An 18,191-nucleotide genomic window follows, 5' to 3' on the forward strand; every position below is an offset into this window, starting at 1 on the left:
TTTATGTACAAACATCGATGAGAATGTTTCTAATCCTTTGTTAGTAAAAGGAATGGATTCATAAAGAGAAAAGCAGAGCAGAGAAAAGGAGAGAGACAGAAACAGAAATATGGGCGGCACAAACTGTTGATGATTTGTTACTAGTCCGAAACAAAATTCGAATATTTAGTTGTTTTTATTATTTCCCCCCTTGTACAGACCTTATTATTTATTAATTTATTATACCTGGAAATAATTTTGTAGTGAAGAAAAAGGAAAACAAAACTACCTATGTATATCTAGCTGTTAGTTAAAATAGTGTCAATAAGGGACTAGGAATTATTCATGAACTTCGACAGTTTCCATTATTCTTGTTCGTAGGTGCACTTTATGTAATGTAAGGTTTCATTGATATAATATAGCAATACATATCTACCTAAAGATAAAATCCTAAAACAGCCGTCAGCTATGCCCTTTCAGACATAAAGAGTTCTCTTTATTCGATAATTCGATAGCAACTTGGTTATGTGGAAGAAGAACTACCTATATTTACCCGGATATACCTTTAGGACCAGTTAAAAGGAATTAGTTTTTGACTTGTACGATAAAATTCTGTAGGTCGAAATCTATCAGTAAAGTCACTTTGTGCGGGTTCGATTCCCGCCCGGGGCGGGTGGTTTTATCCTGATGGGATAATGTTCGTTCTCGGAACGGCTGGCTTCCTCCTATCCTGTCTTCCTTCTCTTTTCGATTTCGGGACGATAAGACCATAGCAGTTACAGTTCCCTCTGTCACACCTCTTAAAAAAAAAGTCACTTTGTAAAAACTCACCTATTTGAAATTATATTTTATTTTATCTAAAACCTATATTATTTTTTCCACACATGGCCTTGTTGCTTAGCGTGTCAATAAAGAAAATTTCAAGTTACCTCAATATTCTCAATGAAGCCTTACGTAAATCAGCAATAATTCGAAATTTAGAACGAAGTCTAAGCCGAACCATCAAGTGTCTTAATGAATGTGTTTATATGATTTTTCCCTTATAATTTTTTAGCACTCCCTCCCCTACCTCTTGTTTTTCCCTCCTTTACTAAGGGTGTATCATCTAGAACTGTTATATTAAATTCAAAGGATTCTACCTTATTTTTTAGGTACCTATATTAATTGTACCGGGAACTACAAAATTTCTTTCCCTACTTTGTTTATAGGGCCCCTTAATCCTGGTTAAGTTCTTTCAGGGCAATTTCTTTTCCATCAAAAATGGTGAGCCCTTAAAAAATCTTCAATAATTAAATTAGGCGGAGATCAGATTAGAATGGAATTAGAAAACCCCCTTTTTATACCTACTTTAAAACAGTCGAACTTATTCCTAATGGCAAAGTGTAGTTTTCCCTCGAATTAAAAATCCCCCTTAGACAATGAATTTCTTCCCCACTCTAAATTATTAATTTATTTATTTCTATACGTTATTGTTACACTACTTTTTAATTGAAAATTTTGTTTTTATTTTTTTATCCACGAATTTCCTCCCCCTATGTTTTTGTACTTTTTATTTCATGTGTCATTTTTTAATGAGCTATTTTGACTGCAGAAAGACAGAAAGCACCGACAGTGTAATGCGATTCATACTTTCAGGGGTTTGGTCAACTTGAGCTTGAAAATGAAAATTTCAATCTAAAGAATGAGAGATGATCATTGAAAACGTATGAATCTTTAGGAAAACCTCTTTTTACGTCCTTTTAACTTGAAATTTAGCCCTTTTTACCTAGTTTATTTCAAGAATTACAAAAAGCAACTGCGGAAGAAGAAAGTAAACCCATAGAAACTAGGAATTACCCAATATTTCCAATTATTCCAATTTTGTTACTCTCCTAAACTGTGCTTGTTACACGATGTTACTGTGAAGATGTTTTCGTACTCAAAATAAGACATCAAATGGGGTTTCAAAATGTTCTAAGTTGAGAAAAACCCCTGGATTTGAATGCAGTAGTGAACTAAACTATAGTTTGACCTTGGATCATAATGTCCTTATCATAAATTCTAAAAACTAAGATATTGTTTGGAAAAAATTATGCTTTTTGTTATATTTTACTTTTATTTATTTTTTACAAAAAAATATCAGAAAAATTGTTGAGAAAAAAAAATATAAAAGAAGAAAAAAAAGGAAGAATTACCTAATTCTAAAAAATAAAATAAAACAAAAAATATTTTAGTTTAAAATAAATTTTACCAAAAATTAAAAAAAAAAAAATGTGTTGTTTTTGTAGTTATTAATGTTCTTTGTTTGTGATTATCTAAAGATGTGCATGTTTCCATGTACCTATCATCTATCTCGTATTCATATACTTTGTAGCAAGGTGTAAAATTGTGGCGTTATAGGCTAATCCTTAATGCATATTTTATTTTACGCCTAACTAAATAAGCATGGTGTTTTTCCAATTATCTCGGGCGGTTTTCCGAGCGTCTTGCGTTAATTGTCAATTTTCCACCTTGCAGGTTACATCACATATGCAATTAATTCCATACTGAAGTTTCTCATTTGCAGGCTCGAATTAAGGGGACCCATGATTAAATTGTTTCCCAAAACCACTTTATGTACCTTAGGTTAAGCTACGTTGAGGAGGATGGCTAATAAAATGGGTACGAGCAATACAAAGTATAGCTACTAGCTAATAATATTACATATTTGAATCTCTTTGGCTGGTCTTTGAAGCCAAGGCTTTAAAAGTTCCGAAAACTTGAGTACATATTCCCTTATTCCAAACCTGAAAAGAATCTTCTCCGAAACACGATTTTACTCTAGCACCTTTTAAAAACCGTGGATATTAAAATTTCGAAACTCGTATAAAATTACTAATAGAATTATGATCCTCTTTAAAAACACATTTAAGATTAAGGATAATATCACGAGCATATTTTTTACAGGTAGGTACACTTCTACCTAAGCTTTTTAAAATTTTCGAGAAACCTTTCAATTTTTCGAATTATTTTTTCTTGTTTGTTCGAAAAATCTCATCTCGTTCTTTTGAAAAAGTTGAGTAATTTTCTGTTTTGACAAACGAGTTTTGTAATGAAGTTTTCGTGTTCCTTTGTGGAAAACCCACGCGCGTCGTACCTTTAGGTTACCATAGTGGTAGGTTATCCTACTTCCATCAGCGCCAGGAGATTAAGAATCAAAATTGGGATAAAAATAATAATCTTTAGACAGATTAGCTTTAGACTGTGTTCGGTCGAGATTGAATCCTTTTTTTTTTTTTTTTTTTTTTTTTTTTTTTTTTGCCCCGAATCACTTTCCCTAACCATTGAGCTATTAATGCTACGGCTGGCATTTATGGAAGAAAAGTTAGTGGGAATAGAAACCCATTGGGGAAGAAGCCTCCCTACAGGGTACAGCATTTACCCTCTTTTCCATTCCTACCTCATCCCTAAAAGGGTAGATTCGTAGAAGCTTAACCCATCCCTTTCGGTTTTAGGCGTCCTTTGGGGCACTTTCCCCTACAACTAAGCCTCAGGGTCGGCTTTTTGTGTATGGAGTTAAGCTGGTTCCTAACTAAGCTCGAAGATCTGAGCGATCTTCAGTAGCTTTTTTGGTTAGGTGTTTTCCATTTACGTTTTGCGGAGGGTTGGCTAACCCTGCCGTAAGTTCCCTTCCTATGTCATCCCTAAAAGGGTACACGACTCATCCACTCCTTGTTAGACGTAACCTAACCCCATATACTTACTTTTCTCGAAATGTCTTGCTGTGTAATTTAAAATCTAACGTTGGAGTGTAATGAAATGAAAATATCACGTTGAAGACAATCTAACCCAGGACTACAGGAGGTTCCCAAAAATCTACCCTCGCCTAATCAGGAGAGCGTGGGTTCGATCCCAGCCGAGGTATCGAATTTCATCATCACTATTGTTTGATAACACGAGCACAATTTTATAACAGTAGTATTATGTTGGGGTAAAGGTAAAGGGATTCTGTTGTCCTATTCGAGCAGTATAAATAAGCACAATGATTGCCCATTCTCGTAGTAGTTTATTCTTTAAAAGTCCGGGGCTACACTTCAAAATTAAAGTTAATCCCATTGGATTAAACAAAAAAAAACTATCTGACTGGTTAATTTTAGACTTCAAATTTAGGTTAGCCAATGATATTGCTGAATTTGATTAGATTAACTTTGGTTTCGAAGTGGAACCCACCTTCAAGAAGAATAAACTTCCTACCAATTAGATCACCTGTCCCAAAAGTTGAGAACGGCTGATCCAGGTATTTTCCATCTCGAATGCCAGGGGGATATTTCAGTTTGGAGACCGGAGGCTCCTGGGTTATGAAAGATGGTCTCAGGCAAAAATTGGAACAATGAAACTTGGAGAATGCAGTATAGGTGGCAGGAGCGGCATTAGGAAGGACGAAAGTCCGGTACCATAATGTCCCGGAACAGGCCTTAACTAAAGGTACTTGTAAGTTTGCTGGTAGTGAGAGTATAAACAAGGTTTTTTTTTTTATTAGAATATCTTTCTATTTTTTATTTGTCAGCAAAAATAACTAAAGTTACCTACGTTACTTGGTCACAGGTGCTAAAAATTTCCGAGAAAGGCTTGTAGTATTGTTTTGAAGTCACTGGTCCAATTTTAGGCTGGTCTTAGGATCCAAAAATGGATAGAAAGCCAGCCGTTCCAAGAACGAATTCCATCTGTTTCGGATGAAGTTTCCCGCGTGGGATTCAAACCTGCGATCCTCCGCTTACAAGGTGGGCTAATACCTCCCAAGCTAGCTAGCCTGTTTGTTTCTTGAGCCAGGGGAACTTTAGGTGAAGTTCCCCGAGCAGGATTCGAACCTGCGATCCTTCACTTACAAGGTGGGCTACCTTCAAAGATAACTAGACCGGCCCGTTTGTTTCTTGTTACAAACAGTAACTTACCTACATCGGGTAAAGCTCAGGTCGAATACAAATCTAAAACTTACTTCAGGTACATACCTACCTATTCTTAGGTAGGGGTTTAAAGTCACTTTATAATTACTGCGGTTTTTACCGACAAGGGTTTTACTCTCCATTCGGTGACAAGCTACTCTCCTCACATTAACATCACCCAGTCTGAGTTGCACAGGGAAAAGCCAGCATCACACCCATCCGGATAGTCACCCATCCGGATACCAACCACGCGGAACGTTGCTTAACTTCAGTGATCCATCGGGAATTAGCATATTCAACGTGCTATCGCCGCTGGCTTGACTTCAGGTACCTACCTGTTTTATTTTAGGTTCAAACTCTAAGTAAAAATGTTGCATTAATTTTACTAATGATCAACACCGAAAAACTGTTTACAATGCTCCCTTGCATAACGCCTTATCAGGAAAGGAGGTGAGCAAAAGAATTAGCCCTCAGGCACCTTTCCAGTTCAGGCCTATACTCGGATAAACTTTCATAATGGATTCAACAGTTTTCTAGATCCGTACTGAACAAAAAATTTAGAGACAAAATAACTTTAGAACTTTTTCAAGAACTTCAATTTGCCATTAAAAATTGACCTTAAACTAGACCAATTACGATTGTCAAAATTCCATTCCTCGGTCGGGATGAAACCCTTGCCCTCCTGATTACCAGGATACCAGGCGAGCTTCTTGGCCACTACGCCACCAAGGCGCGAGGTAGAAAATTCAAACGGTTCCGATTTTTTCGCACTCAAGTGTAGACCCCCTCTGTACAAAAAAAAAATCTCGAGCAATTTCATATCAGATTTACTCTCAAATGCTCGAAGCTTTAGCGGTAGGTAGATTCTCCTCTGTCACTATCTGTTATACCTTGGTTCAAATCGCAGGTGTAAAAATCCAATCAAAGCGTTCTTGCCTTAAGGAGGTTTTCGTTATAAAACACAACAAAAATATGATTTTTGCTATGCTTTAGATTTAGATGATTTTTTTTCCTCTTTCACCCCCTGGTTATGTTCTCTTGTTTTCCTGTCTCTCTCTTTCTCTCCTAAAAAAAAAAAGATGGCTTGCTGGGTACCCACCTATACTTTATAGTATTTTACATGAACTTTATGCCTACTAGGTGTAAAGTTACAATATTGAGAAGTACCTATTAAAAATGTTTTGTGTTATAAATATTTCAGACTAATCAGATAATGTGTTAGGCTGATGGGTAGGTTGGAAAATCTCAAGTTCGAATATTGGCTTCCAATAAATACCTACTCTTTTCACCTAGCTACATAATGTAGATTGTAGGTCTCCATATTTACCTACATACCTTCACATGTTTGCGCCTACTATGATTATGGCCTGTAGGCAGAGGGGTCTCTTTTTAATCTTAACCCATCTTTTGAATCTGTTTGTCCTTACACCTAATCTTCAGGGTGGGCTTTATGTGTATAGTTTCGTATGGTTGGTGATACTCTTGTTGTGCGGGATTGATTTTTGTAAGGCCGATAACATACAGTTTTACCTGACAAGTTTGCTTGAATAGGTAAACCTATACGTGAGTGACCGCCCCAAGTCTTTTCTATTTTATTAGGGATTGATTCTGGTGAATAAACTCATGCCACTGAAATGTTTTAGATAGGTAGGTACCTAGGTATAACAGCCAATACAACCAAGGACATAGGTAGCGAATCTGTCGATCTTTTCTTTTACACCCCACATTTCACCTATATCACTTGAAATGTTTCCCTTCTATCATAAATCTAACTCCATGCCTTGAACATTCCCCCTAGCTTTTTTACCCCTAGGTAAAATAACTCCCCCGTAAATACCTACCTCCAGTCCCAAGCCTGGATAAAGGAGGGTTGTGCATAGGAGCTACCTAGCTACCCAATCACGTAAAATGTTCTTTTGCCCTTTGAGGGTATGAATCACCACCTCAGAATTGGACTGATTTAAAAAGGAGTTTTAATTGTGTTAAGCATAGGTACCTACTCGTAAATGTTCGTCACAAATGTTGGTAGTTCACTTATTAATATGCTACGCTAAATTTTATGACTTGACTTGGACTCGAATCACCAATCTTCAGATCCGAAGTCCAACACGCTAACCACTACACTACTGAGGTTGGTTTTCTTTTTTACGTTAGGAACACCGCTAAGTAGGTAAGCTAACTCGCAGGTATCAATCGGTACCTATACCTACCTCCAGATATCCTAACTACAAATATCTACTGCCCTCCTCCTGCCCATTTTTGTAACGAAAGTTTACGAAAGCCTTTTTCAAGGATATCCATCCTTCAAATATAGGTACCTACAACAATAATACCCATCACTGGAATAATACTCCTCCAATGTGAAACTCCGGGCAAGATCAAAACTAGAACAATTAGCACAATTAATGCTGGGTACAAGATACTGGGTCCCTCATCGAAGATATCCGAAAAGGACATAGGTATGATCAAATCTCCATTTAACTTGACGCAAACTTACTGACATATCACAAGACATCCTGTACATATTGCCTGCAGGCTTCTCGTCTGATGAATCCTCTTATTTCCTTCTTCTCCAACTCCGTCCCTACCTCCTCCTTTTCCTTCCCATCCTCTCTTCCACTTTCCCCTCAACCTCTCCTCCCTTATCCATCTCAACTTCCCCTCTTCTCATCCACTCTTCCTCCTTCTCCACTCTTGTTTCTATATTTTCCTCTCCCTCCCCTTCCTATTCTCATCTCAGTTTTATATTATTTTTTTACGTTATTATTAGGTATGATCAATTTTCGACAGCCCCGCTCGTCTATACGGGTTTCCTTTGTCTACAATCCATTGGCCCAAGTCACCCTGTAAAAGTTTATCTCATCATAGGTATAATCAATTTTCGACAGCCCCGCTCGTCTATACGGGTTTCCTTTGTCTACAATCCATTGGCCCAAGTCACCCTGTAAAAGTTTATCTCATTTTCTACACAGCCTGCGGCGATCTCTTTGAGTCTAACTTTGAGAACCAAAAGAAAAAAGATCGATAGGTCACATACATAAATAGCCCGGAAACCATTTTGTCTTTTGCCCGCCAGACAAAGGCTCTTAATACTTCTCTTTCTCTTGATGATGAAATTGTTCATCTTGCTGTTAACCCTTCACTGATTGGTGTGAATAGAAAGAGATATCTTAGGTAGGCCATTTTATTAGGTTCTTACTTTCCTTCATTAGGCTGCCTTGGTCGATGAAAGAAATGTTTGATGTTGGTCTGATATTTGTCGACTTAGATACTAGGCCGAAAAGCCCAACACTTATTTCGTTATTTAAAATGCATTAGGCAGACTAGTTAGCTTGGAGGATTGTGCACCTTCTTAGGTGTGCTAGTGCTAGGTCGCTGGTTCGATTCCGCCCGGGGCGGACTTTTTCCTAAACAAATAAGGTTCGTTCTCGGAACGGCTGGCTTTCCCCTACCCTGTCTTCCTTCTCTCTTGAATTGCGGGACGACTGAATTTCAGTAATGTTCTTCGATAAAATAATTAAAATATAGAAAGGTTGGTAGGTATACATTAGGGATCTTACTAAACAATTGGATACCCAATAGAAATGGAAATCTTTTCCATTTAGCGTTTCTAAAAGGGTTAATTTTAACCCAAAGGCTTTATAAAGTTAATTAGTTCTTTTCATCCCCCCTTCCCTTCCCCCTCCCGTTGTATTTGCTGAACAGAGTATTTCAACCACAGAGAAAGGAGAAAACACTCCTTTCCTTGCTAAACCTAAACAATCGGATACCCAATAGAAATGGAAATCTTTTCCATCTAGCGTTTCTAAAAGGGTTAATTTTAACCCAAAGGCTTTATAAAGTTAATTAGTTCTTTTCATCCCCCCCTTCCCTTCCCCCTCCCGTTGTATTTGCTGAACAGAGTATTTCAACCACAGAGAAAGGAGAAAACACTCCTTTCCTTGCTAAAAATTTCCCGAATATTTTCGCCAAAACTGACATTCTACCCCATAAAATGTGATGAGATACCTACATACGTGTACTACCTGATGAGATACCTACATATTTGGTCTGGTTATAATAACAAATATAACATACTTCAGAGCATGATTGGAGCCTTTATAGGTATTATCTAATATTATTCATGTAATGATAAATATTATATTATTATTTTGGGTGTGCTAATAGCTAATAGGTATAGGAAAGTTTTCACCAAATTTCATAAGTGCCCTAACAGGTAGGTATTTTCACCAAATGTCATCAAAATTGGACAAACTGTTCGTGAGTTATGGTGTGACAAACAGACCAAATTTAAAGGCAAATTGAAACACCAGTAGGTAGTGGGACTAGTAGAGATACCTGAGATACCAAGATTAAATTTTTAGTCCCATTCATGTGTATAGCTATTTAAGTAAGTTTAGGTAATTTATCTAGATAGTCTTGCCTTTGTTTGTAATGCCTACCTAGTTTCTATGTATGTTACCTCCAGGATGTCAATGAGACGGAATAAAATCCTTTAACGAGTCAGTATACCCCCGCGGCGATCGAAGCAATCTCCAAAAGAGGAAATACAGGATTATAATTCCTGGAATCGGAAGTAGGTACACAACACACAGATATTCGACGAAATACGACTGGACCTAGGGCAGTCATTTCGTATGTAGGTAATAGAAAGGGATTTTTGTAGTGTTTGTTCAACAGTGTAGGGGTGGGGTATACGAATAAGGCCCTTAGCTCACTGGAATCATAGACGTACGATGCCCTCTAAAAATCCGAACCTATGAAAATGATAGACACCTCTCACATTGCACTGGGGTCGCGCAACTTAAAGTTTCCTAAAGTGTGAGGCCTGTCGCATATTGGAAGCGTGGTCGCGCCAGTGGTGGTTTCTCCTAAGGTTCATTGAACCCCCAAAGGAAGCCAAAAAGCGAAAAAAATAAAAATGAATTTCATTTAAATATTTTGTTCATATTTCTATAATGCTATAATTCATATTATTAATTTCTTTGTAATAAAAAAATATTCAACTAAAACGGGTAAATTAATGTAGGGTAAGTGTAGGGATCGGGTAAAAGTAATACAGAATCTGGCAACATTGTAAGATGTGGTGACCTTTCCCCTCATCCCTTCTTTCACAACCGGAATTATAACCTCAATTGAAACATGATTTTTTTTAGTTCTTTGTTTTGTTTTGAATTTTTGACGGACAGTTTTTTTTCAGTTTCGGTTTTTCGGTTTCGGTTAGTATAGTAGCCTTTTAGTAGGTAACTGGTAACAGTTTAATTTCAAATTTGCCAGTTTTGTGTAATTATACCGTCTAAATAACAATGTCGTTTGTTAATTAAAACTGATCAAATACCTACCTACTTCTGACTAAAAAGTGAAAATCTTGGGTTAATGATTATTATCTTTTAGATAGTGAAGTGCAAGTGTCAAGTTCCAGTGAAGTCATCAAAGTGCTATAATCTATGGATAAATTACCTCCATATTCTTTTTTGTCAATGGTATGATATAAAACCTGTGAGTAGGAACTTACCTACTGCCTACTTATAATAGCATAATAATATAGGTACTTACCTAAGTACTTACCTAGTTTATTGAAGTCGGTAGACATAGGTACCAGGGGCTAGAATTTTAAATTAGGAAGGTACCTACATCATTACCTACTGATTTTTTTTTATTATTACCTATTATTATTATTTTTTAATATACATTCCCATTTAGAATGTTACAATTTACAACAGTTTACTTATTACTTATTTAATCAACCTTTCAATTTAAATGTAGAGGGCCTCTCTCTTGATAAATTTATGAACTGGTAGATTCTGTAGGTAGTAGGTAAGTGCTCTGCTCATGTTCATTTTTTTCTCTTTTTTTTATATAAAGAAAAAAGTTGTTTACTTAATAGTTAAAATGAATACAGTGCAACATTTAATAGATCATAAAATTTCAACCCTTGCTCTAAATGAGAAACTTGAAATAAAAAGGCTGGGGAGACCAACAATGGAATCATAGGATTCATAGGGTGAGTTATTTACCTAATCATAATTTATTTTCATTTTTCGTGTGCATGTTTCATTTTTCATGTGCATGTTTCATTTTTCATGTTCCTCTTCCTCTACTTTCTCTAACAACCTACTTACCTATTGAAGTTAGATAGGGTACCTATATACAAGCCAAAACCCATCACCACATAGGACCTACCAACAGGTATCCGTAAATTTCGGTCTCAAAACTTTTTGAGAAATTGAGAGTTGAAAAATACTTTGTGCTTTCCCTGACACCAGTAAACATTTTCTCCCATTTTCAACTCTTTTTTGATACCTTCCTTTCTTTTTCCTTTTCTGTTTCCAAAGGCTCCACAAGTTCGGGGAAAAAAAAAATAAACTTATTAACTTAATAATATCACTGGAGGCAAATCATTATTTTGTACTTAGAGGTTTAGAGGGAAACCAATCAAAAATGTAAAGTTGGCTTCCACTTTCTGTAGGCATTTCCCCAAGAAACCTATCGACCTATCAAATCCTCTGAGTATAGGGTATAATATTGCTGTGTATAGTGTATAATATTGCTCAATTATTACACATCCTAGGTACTGAGGGTACCTATACCTATTAAGTACCTAGCTCTCCCTATTAGGTACCTACCTCTCCCTATTAGGTACCTACCTCTCCCTATTAGGTACCTAGCTCTCCCTATTAGGTACCTAGCTCTCCCTATTAGGTACCTAGCTCTCCCTATGTGGTACCTACCTCTCCCTATTAGGCACCTACCTCTCCCTATTAGGTACCTAGCTCTCCCTATTAGGTACCTAGCTCTCCCTATTAGGTACCTAGCTCTCCCTACCTATTAGGTCACTTTCTGTAGGCATAAAAAGCAAACTTTTTTGACGTGAAATATTTGGTGGTAGCATGCCTGCCTTGTAAGCGCTAGATCGTGGTTTCGATACCCGCTCGGAGCTAACTTTATCCTAAATATAGATGAGGTTCGTTCTCAGAACGGCTGGCTTTCTCCTATCCTGCCCTCCTTCTTTCTTTGATTTCGTAACGATTAGGATGAGAGGTTTACCTCTCCCTATTAGGTATCTACCTCTCCCTATTAGGTACCTAGCTCTCCCTATTAGGTACCTAGCTCTCCCTATTAGGTACCTAGCTCTCCCTATTAGGTACCTAGCTCTCCCTATTAGGTACCTACCTCTCCCTATTAGGTACCTAAGGTAAAACACCCAGTCATCGACACCCTTAAGGATTTTTTCATTTTTAATTTGCTATAACTCGTCCATTTATTGAGGTAGTCCTAGTGACCAACATACCAGTGACTGAAAGGGTTAACAATAGGAGGTAATTCAGGTGGATACCTTGATTTCATCAAGGGTGATTTTTCTGCCTCTGTGGTAAGTGGTCAAGAACGCTCGCTTTCCCAGTCGAGGTATAGAATTTTGTCCGCAATATTGTGTGAGACTTTGACCATAATAATAATAATATTTATTAGGTAGGTAGGTAGGTATTTTTATTATTGTGGCTTCATCAAAACCAAACAAAACGTTCGAATGTAGGCAATTGGAGAACAAAACATGACACATGGAAAATTGTCAAGCTAACCGTTCAAAAATCGTGGGTAAGAGATGAAATGAAAAACACACAAATTAAGTATTTGTTCTTCAATATTATAATGTCTAAAAATGAGTAGTGTAGGTAATATTTTTATTTAATGGAATTATGAAAAACCATTATGTAAGTAGGTAGGTAGGTAATTATAATAGAAATCAATTCATAATATTATGTAGTGGAGATGCCAAAATAACATTTCATCAATATTAGACTCCTGTGTAATGCATGTTGTACCTACGTAGTGGTGATGTCAAAATTACTTTTTTTTACATTAAATTTTATTATGCAAGTTATACATATTTTGCATAAATATTTTTGTTTTATTAATGCAAAAAGAAATAAATGAAAAAGAATAAGATTAGAGAAAGACTTGGGGGAAGAGGACTTGAAAGTGCATTCGAGGAATGAGAATCTATCTAATAAATAACAATTAATTAAAAAGTTCTATCTACAGAGAGTACCTACTTAAATGTACATGAATATAAACAAAATAACTGGATTTAGAAACTAAATGCTACCTAATCTAAATTATAATTACCTATAAAACTGGAATCACATGACTTCCGATATGAGTTTTTTTCTAACTTCTATAATAAATAGTTACCTCAAATCAGAAGTAAACGTGCCCCACTTTAAATAAAGAGTAGATAAGTGAATACATTTATACATCAGATCGTATTACCATGAAGAAGTATACCTAGTTAAGAGGGTGAGATATTAGAGAAGAGAGGGGTGCATGGGAGAGAGCGAAATAGAAAGAGCCAAAGAGCACGGGAGAGAAGAAGAGAGAAAAAAGCAGAAATGGAGAAAAATATTCTGCTACCTTTCTACAAATCATATTCCCATTCATTTCCGCAGGCACTTTATTTTTTTCATTTCAAAGCCCTCTGGGAAATTAAAAAAAGAAAAAAAAAGCTTAAAATTAGGGGAAAAAAATAAATTTCGAATTATTATTTTTTTTTTCAAAAGTAAGCCAAAGGCTAGATTTGTTTCCTGTTCGCTCCCTTTTCCTGTTTCTCTCCCTCCCTCTATCTCTCTCTCTTTCTTCCTTCCTCCTCTTCCTCTCTTACCCCCATTTTCTTAATACGCGTTATGCAGTCGTATACTCTGATGGCATCTGTATCTGTAGGTATCTAAGCTTTAACCCTCACCGGCCCTAGTGACCAACATACCGGTGACTGAAAGGGTTAACAGTAGGAGGTAATACAGGTGGATACCTTGATTTCATCAAGGGTGATTTTTCTGCCTCTGTGAACTCAAGACGCTCGCTTGGTAATTAGGAGATAATGGGTTCAATCCCAGTCGAGGTATAGAATTTTGTCCTCAATATTGTGTGAGACTTTGACCATAATAATAATAATTATTATTAGGTAGGTATTATTATTATTATTGTGGCTTCATCAAAACCAAACAAAACGTTCGAATGTAGGCAATTGGAGAACAAAACATGACATATGGAAAATTGTCAAGCTAACCGTTCAAAAATCGTGGGTAAGAGATGAAATGAAAAACACACAAATTAAGTATTTGTTCTTCAATATTATAATGTCTAAAAATGAGTAGTGTAGGTAATATTTTTATTTAATTTAATGATACTATTATAAATATAAGGAGGGTACATTTCTATGTACAGGTACAGAGGTGTTCAATGGGTTAATGCTATATGTACAATAATTGAGGACAAGAACTACAAAGGGCTGATAGGGCTATGCAATTTTAAACTGATATTAATTTGCCGTTTTATGGCAACTTATTTTCTCTCTCCTCTCTCTCTCTCTCTCTCTCTCCCTCTCCTAATTTCGACCTAAATAGTGGAGACGCCATATTCACAATTTCTCTTTTTATTTCACTAGGTATTAGTGGAGATGACAAATTACATTTAACATTAACATTAGGAATTATGAAAAACTATTACGTAAGTAGGTAGGTAATTATAATAGAAATCAATTCATAATATTATGTAGTGGAGATGCCAAAATAACATTTCATCAATATTAGACTCCTGTGAGGACTCCAAGGTCCCGGAGGACAATGTTGGGGTTTGTCAGGTTGGAAGTTGGGGGTTCGAGGGGGGGTAAAACCTCACCACACTTGGGACATACTCGAGCGGTTTCCGCTGCGATCAAAACTCTCGACTAGAAGATTGTTTTGCCGCCGGCTATTTTCCTTTCCGTTGCTTTTTTTTCCTCTTCTTTTGAAGTGAAGCGCGAGAAATTTGAAGAGATTAGAAGCCCCGCAGGCTTTTCATCCCCCCCTACCCAGTGCAACCAGAGTCCCAGAGTCGACAAGTTTTTGAGTTTCCCCCCCTCCTTTTCCCCTGTTGGGGGAAAAAATCAGGGCCCCATGAAAAATAATAGAAAGTAAAAAAATACGAGTTTTTAAATGGGAATGGCGTACCTACGTAGTGGAGATGTCAAAATTACTTTTTTTTTTTTTTACATTAAATTTTATTATGCAAGTTATACATATTTTGCATAAATATTTTCGTTTTATTAATGCAAAAAGAAATAAATGAAGAAGAATAAGATTAGAGAAAGACTTGGGGGAAGAGGACTTGAAAGTGCATTCGAGGAATGAGAATCTACATATCTAATAAATAACAATTAATTAAAAAGTTCTAGCTACAGAGAGTACCTACTTAAATGTACATGAATATAAACAAAATAACTGGATTTAGAAACTAAATGCTACCTAATCTAAATTATAATTACCTATAAAACTGGAATCACATGACTTCCGATATGAGTTTTTTCTAACTTCTATGTACCTACGTAGTGGTGATGTCAAAATTACTTTTTTTTACATTAAATTTTATTATGCAAGTTATACATATTTTGCATAAATATTTTTGTTTTATTAATGCAAAAAGAAATAAATGAAAAAGAATAAGATTAGAGAAAGACTTGGGGGAAGAGGACTTGAAAGTGCATTCGAGGAATGAGAATCTATCTAATAAATAACAATTAATTAAAAAGTTCTATCTACAGAGAGTACCTACTTAAATGTACATGAATATAAACAAAATAACTGGATTTAGAAACTAAATGCTACCACTTCTACCTAAGCTTTTTAAAATTTTCGAGAAACCTTTCAATTTTTCGAATTATTTTTTCTTGTTTGTTCGAAAAATCTCACTAACTTCTATAATAAATAGTTACCTCAAATCAGAAGTAAACGTGCCCCACTTTAAATAAATAATTAGGTACAGATATCTGTTCTAACTTCTATAATAAATAGTTACCTCAAATCAGAAGTAAACGTGCCCCACTTTAAATAAATAATTAGGTACAGATATCTGTAGAGAATAAATAAACTACCTTACTATTGAGTTATAGCAGGTATGTGTGTACAATATACAGGTGTGGTATTTACAACAATTAAACCTACTATTTACATTCCAATTTAGTAACTTTTACCAGATATTAAACAACTAAATTAATTTTAAATAGAGCACTCTTAATAGATTGAGCCTTCAGAGTTTACAAACAGTTTCGGAATTTTTGTTAAAAAGATAATTTTACTCGTGATTTTGATCGAGCGAATGGAAATCAGTAAACCTATTAAAAACTATTTACATTCCAATTTAGTAACTTTTACCAGATATTAAACAACTAGATTAATTTTAAATAGAGCACTCTTAATAAATTGAGCCTTCAGAGTTTACAAACAGTTTCGGAATTTTTGTTAAAAAGATAATTTTACTCGTGATTTTGATCGAGCGAATGGAAATCATTTTACCAAAAATTAAAAAAAAAAAAATGTGTTGTTTTTGTAGTTATTAATGTTCTTTGTTTGTGATTATCTAAAGATGTGCATGTTTCCATGTACCTATCATCTATCTCGTATTCATATACTTTGTAGCAAGGTGTAAAATTGTGGCGTTATAGGCTAATCCTTAATGCATATTTTATTTTACGCCTAACTAAATAAGCATGGTGTTTTTCCAATTATCTCGGGCGGTTTTCCGAGCGTCTTGCGTTAATTGTCAATTTTCCACCTTGCAGGTTACATCACATATGCAATTAATTCCATACTGAAGTTTCTCATTTGCAGGCTCGAATTAAGGGGACCCATGATTAAATTGTTTCCCAAAACCACTTTATGTACCTTAGGTTAAGCTACGTTGAGGAGGATGGCTAATAAAATGGGTACGAGGTACGAGCAATACAAAGTATAGCTACTAGCTAATAATTAATATTACATATTTGAATCTCTTTGGCTGGTCTTTGAAGCCAAGGCTTTAAAAGTTCCGAAAACTTGAGTACATATTCCCTTATTCCAAACCTGAAAAGAATCTTCTCCGAAACACGATTTTACTCTAGCACCTTTTAAAAACCGTGGATATTAAAATTTCGAAACTCGTATAAAATTACTAATAGAATTATGATCCTCTTTAAAAACACATTTAAGATTAAGGATAATATCACGAGCATATTTTTTACAGGTAGGTACACTTCTACCTAAGCTTTTTAAAATTTTCGAGAAACCTTTCAATTTTTCGAATTATTTTTTCTTGTTTGTTCGAAAAATCTCATCTCGTTCTTTTGAAAAAGTTGAGTAATTTTCTGTTTTGACAAACGAGTTTTGTAATGAAGTTTTCGTGTTCCTTTGTGGAAAACCCACGCGCGTCGTACCTTTAGGTTACCATAGTGGTAGGTTATCCTACTTCCATCAGCGCCAGGAGATTAAGAATCAAAATTGGGATAAAAATAATAATCTTTAGACAGATTAGCTTTAGACTGTGTTCGGTCGAGATTGAATCCTTTTTTTTTTTTTTTTTTTTTTTTTTTTTTTTTTTTTGAGCTGACTTTTTAGGGGAATACATCCTTGCACATTGACAGATTGACATTTAACTCTACTAAACTTCTTTTTAAATCCCTCAAAATGTTTGCTTTTGGGTTTGGTAAAGGTTTGACATTTCTGTATATCTGCTATAAGGTTTTTATGCCGTCTTTTTACTCTTCATTTGGCGTTTCCCTCAAAAATTACAATAGTGTCATTATTAGATGCATACTTAGATAGATGGATAATACCTAGATACCTACCTGCTGTTGCTGTTGTATTAGGCAGGTACCTAGGTATAGAGACTGTTGCATTACCCTCACCAAGTGGGTAACATGTAGTTCCTTTCTATGAAAATAATCAAAAACAGATGTTCCATAAATAAATAGGAAACTTCAATACCTACCGACTTACCTACTTGAGTTTAAACTTTGAATATTTAAAAGCTCTAACGTGAAAATTGAAAATATTACCTGAAACTGAAAGCTCTGCCCCCCCCCCTTCTCCCCTAACTTATCCCACTCAACCCTACTTTTTTTTTCCAACATTGAAAGCAAGGATTTCAATACTTTTCCTTCGGTCTGACCTGTTCGGTTCCAGCTGTCTGTTTTTTTTTTTTTAAATTATTTATTTATTTTTAGAAACGACTGCTACATTAGACGCTTATGGTCTGTGTCGTAGCATGCCCATCCTCATAAGACGGGCAATAAATATTTTAGGGCCTAAATCTCCGTGGTGTCTATTAGCGCGGTGGACTTCGGTATCTTTAGGTTGGTGGTTTGAGTCCTAGTCTAGTTATAAAATTTAGCAAGGTGTAGAACTATTAATGGGTGATTAACACAATTAAATACATCATAAATTTGAGGGTTTAGGTCATACGATATTGTAGATACCTAGGTATTGGTGGAGATGCTAAATTACATACCTATCCACCTAGAAA

The sequence above is a fragment of the Diaphorina citri genome, unplaced genomic scaffold (genome assembly GCF_000475195.1).
Source record: "Diaphorina citri unplaced genomic scaffold, Diaci psyllid genome assembly version 1.1 scaffold720, whole genome shotgun sequence".
In the NCBI taxonomy this organism is placed as follows: Eukaryota; Metazoa; Arthropoda; class Insecta; order Hemiptera; family Psyllidae; genus Diaphorina; species Diaphorina citri.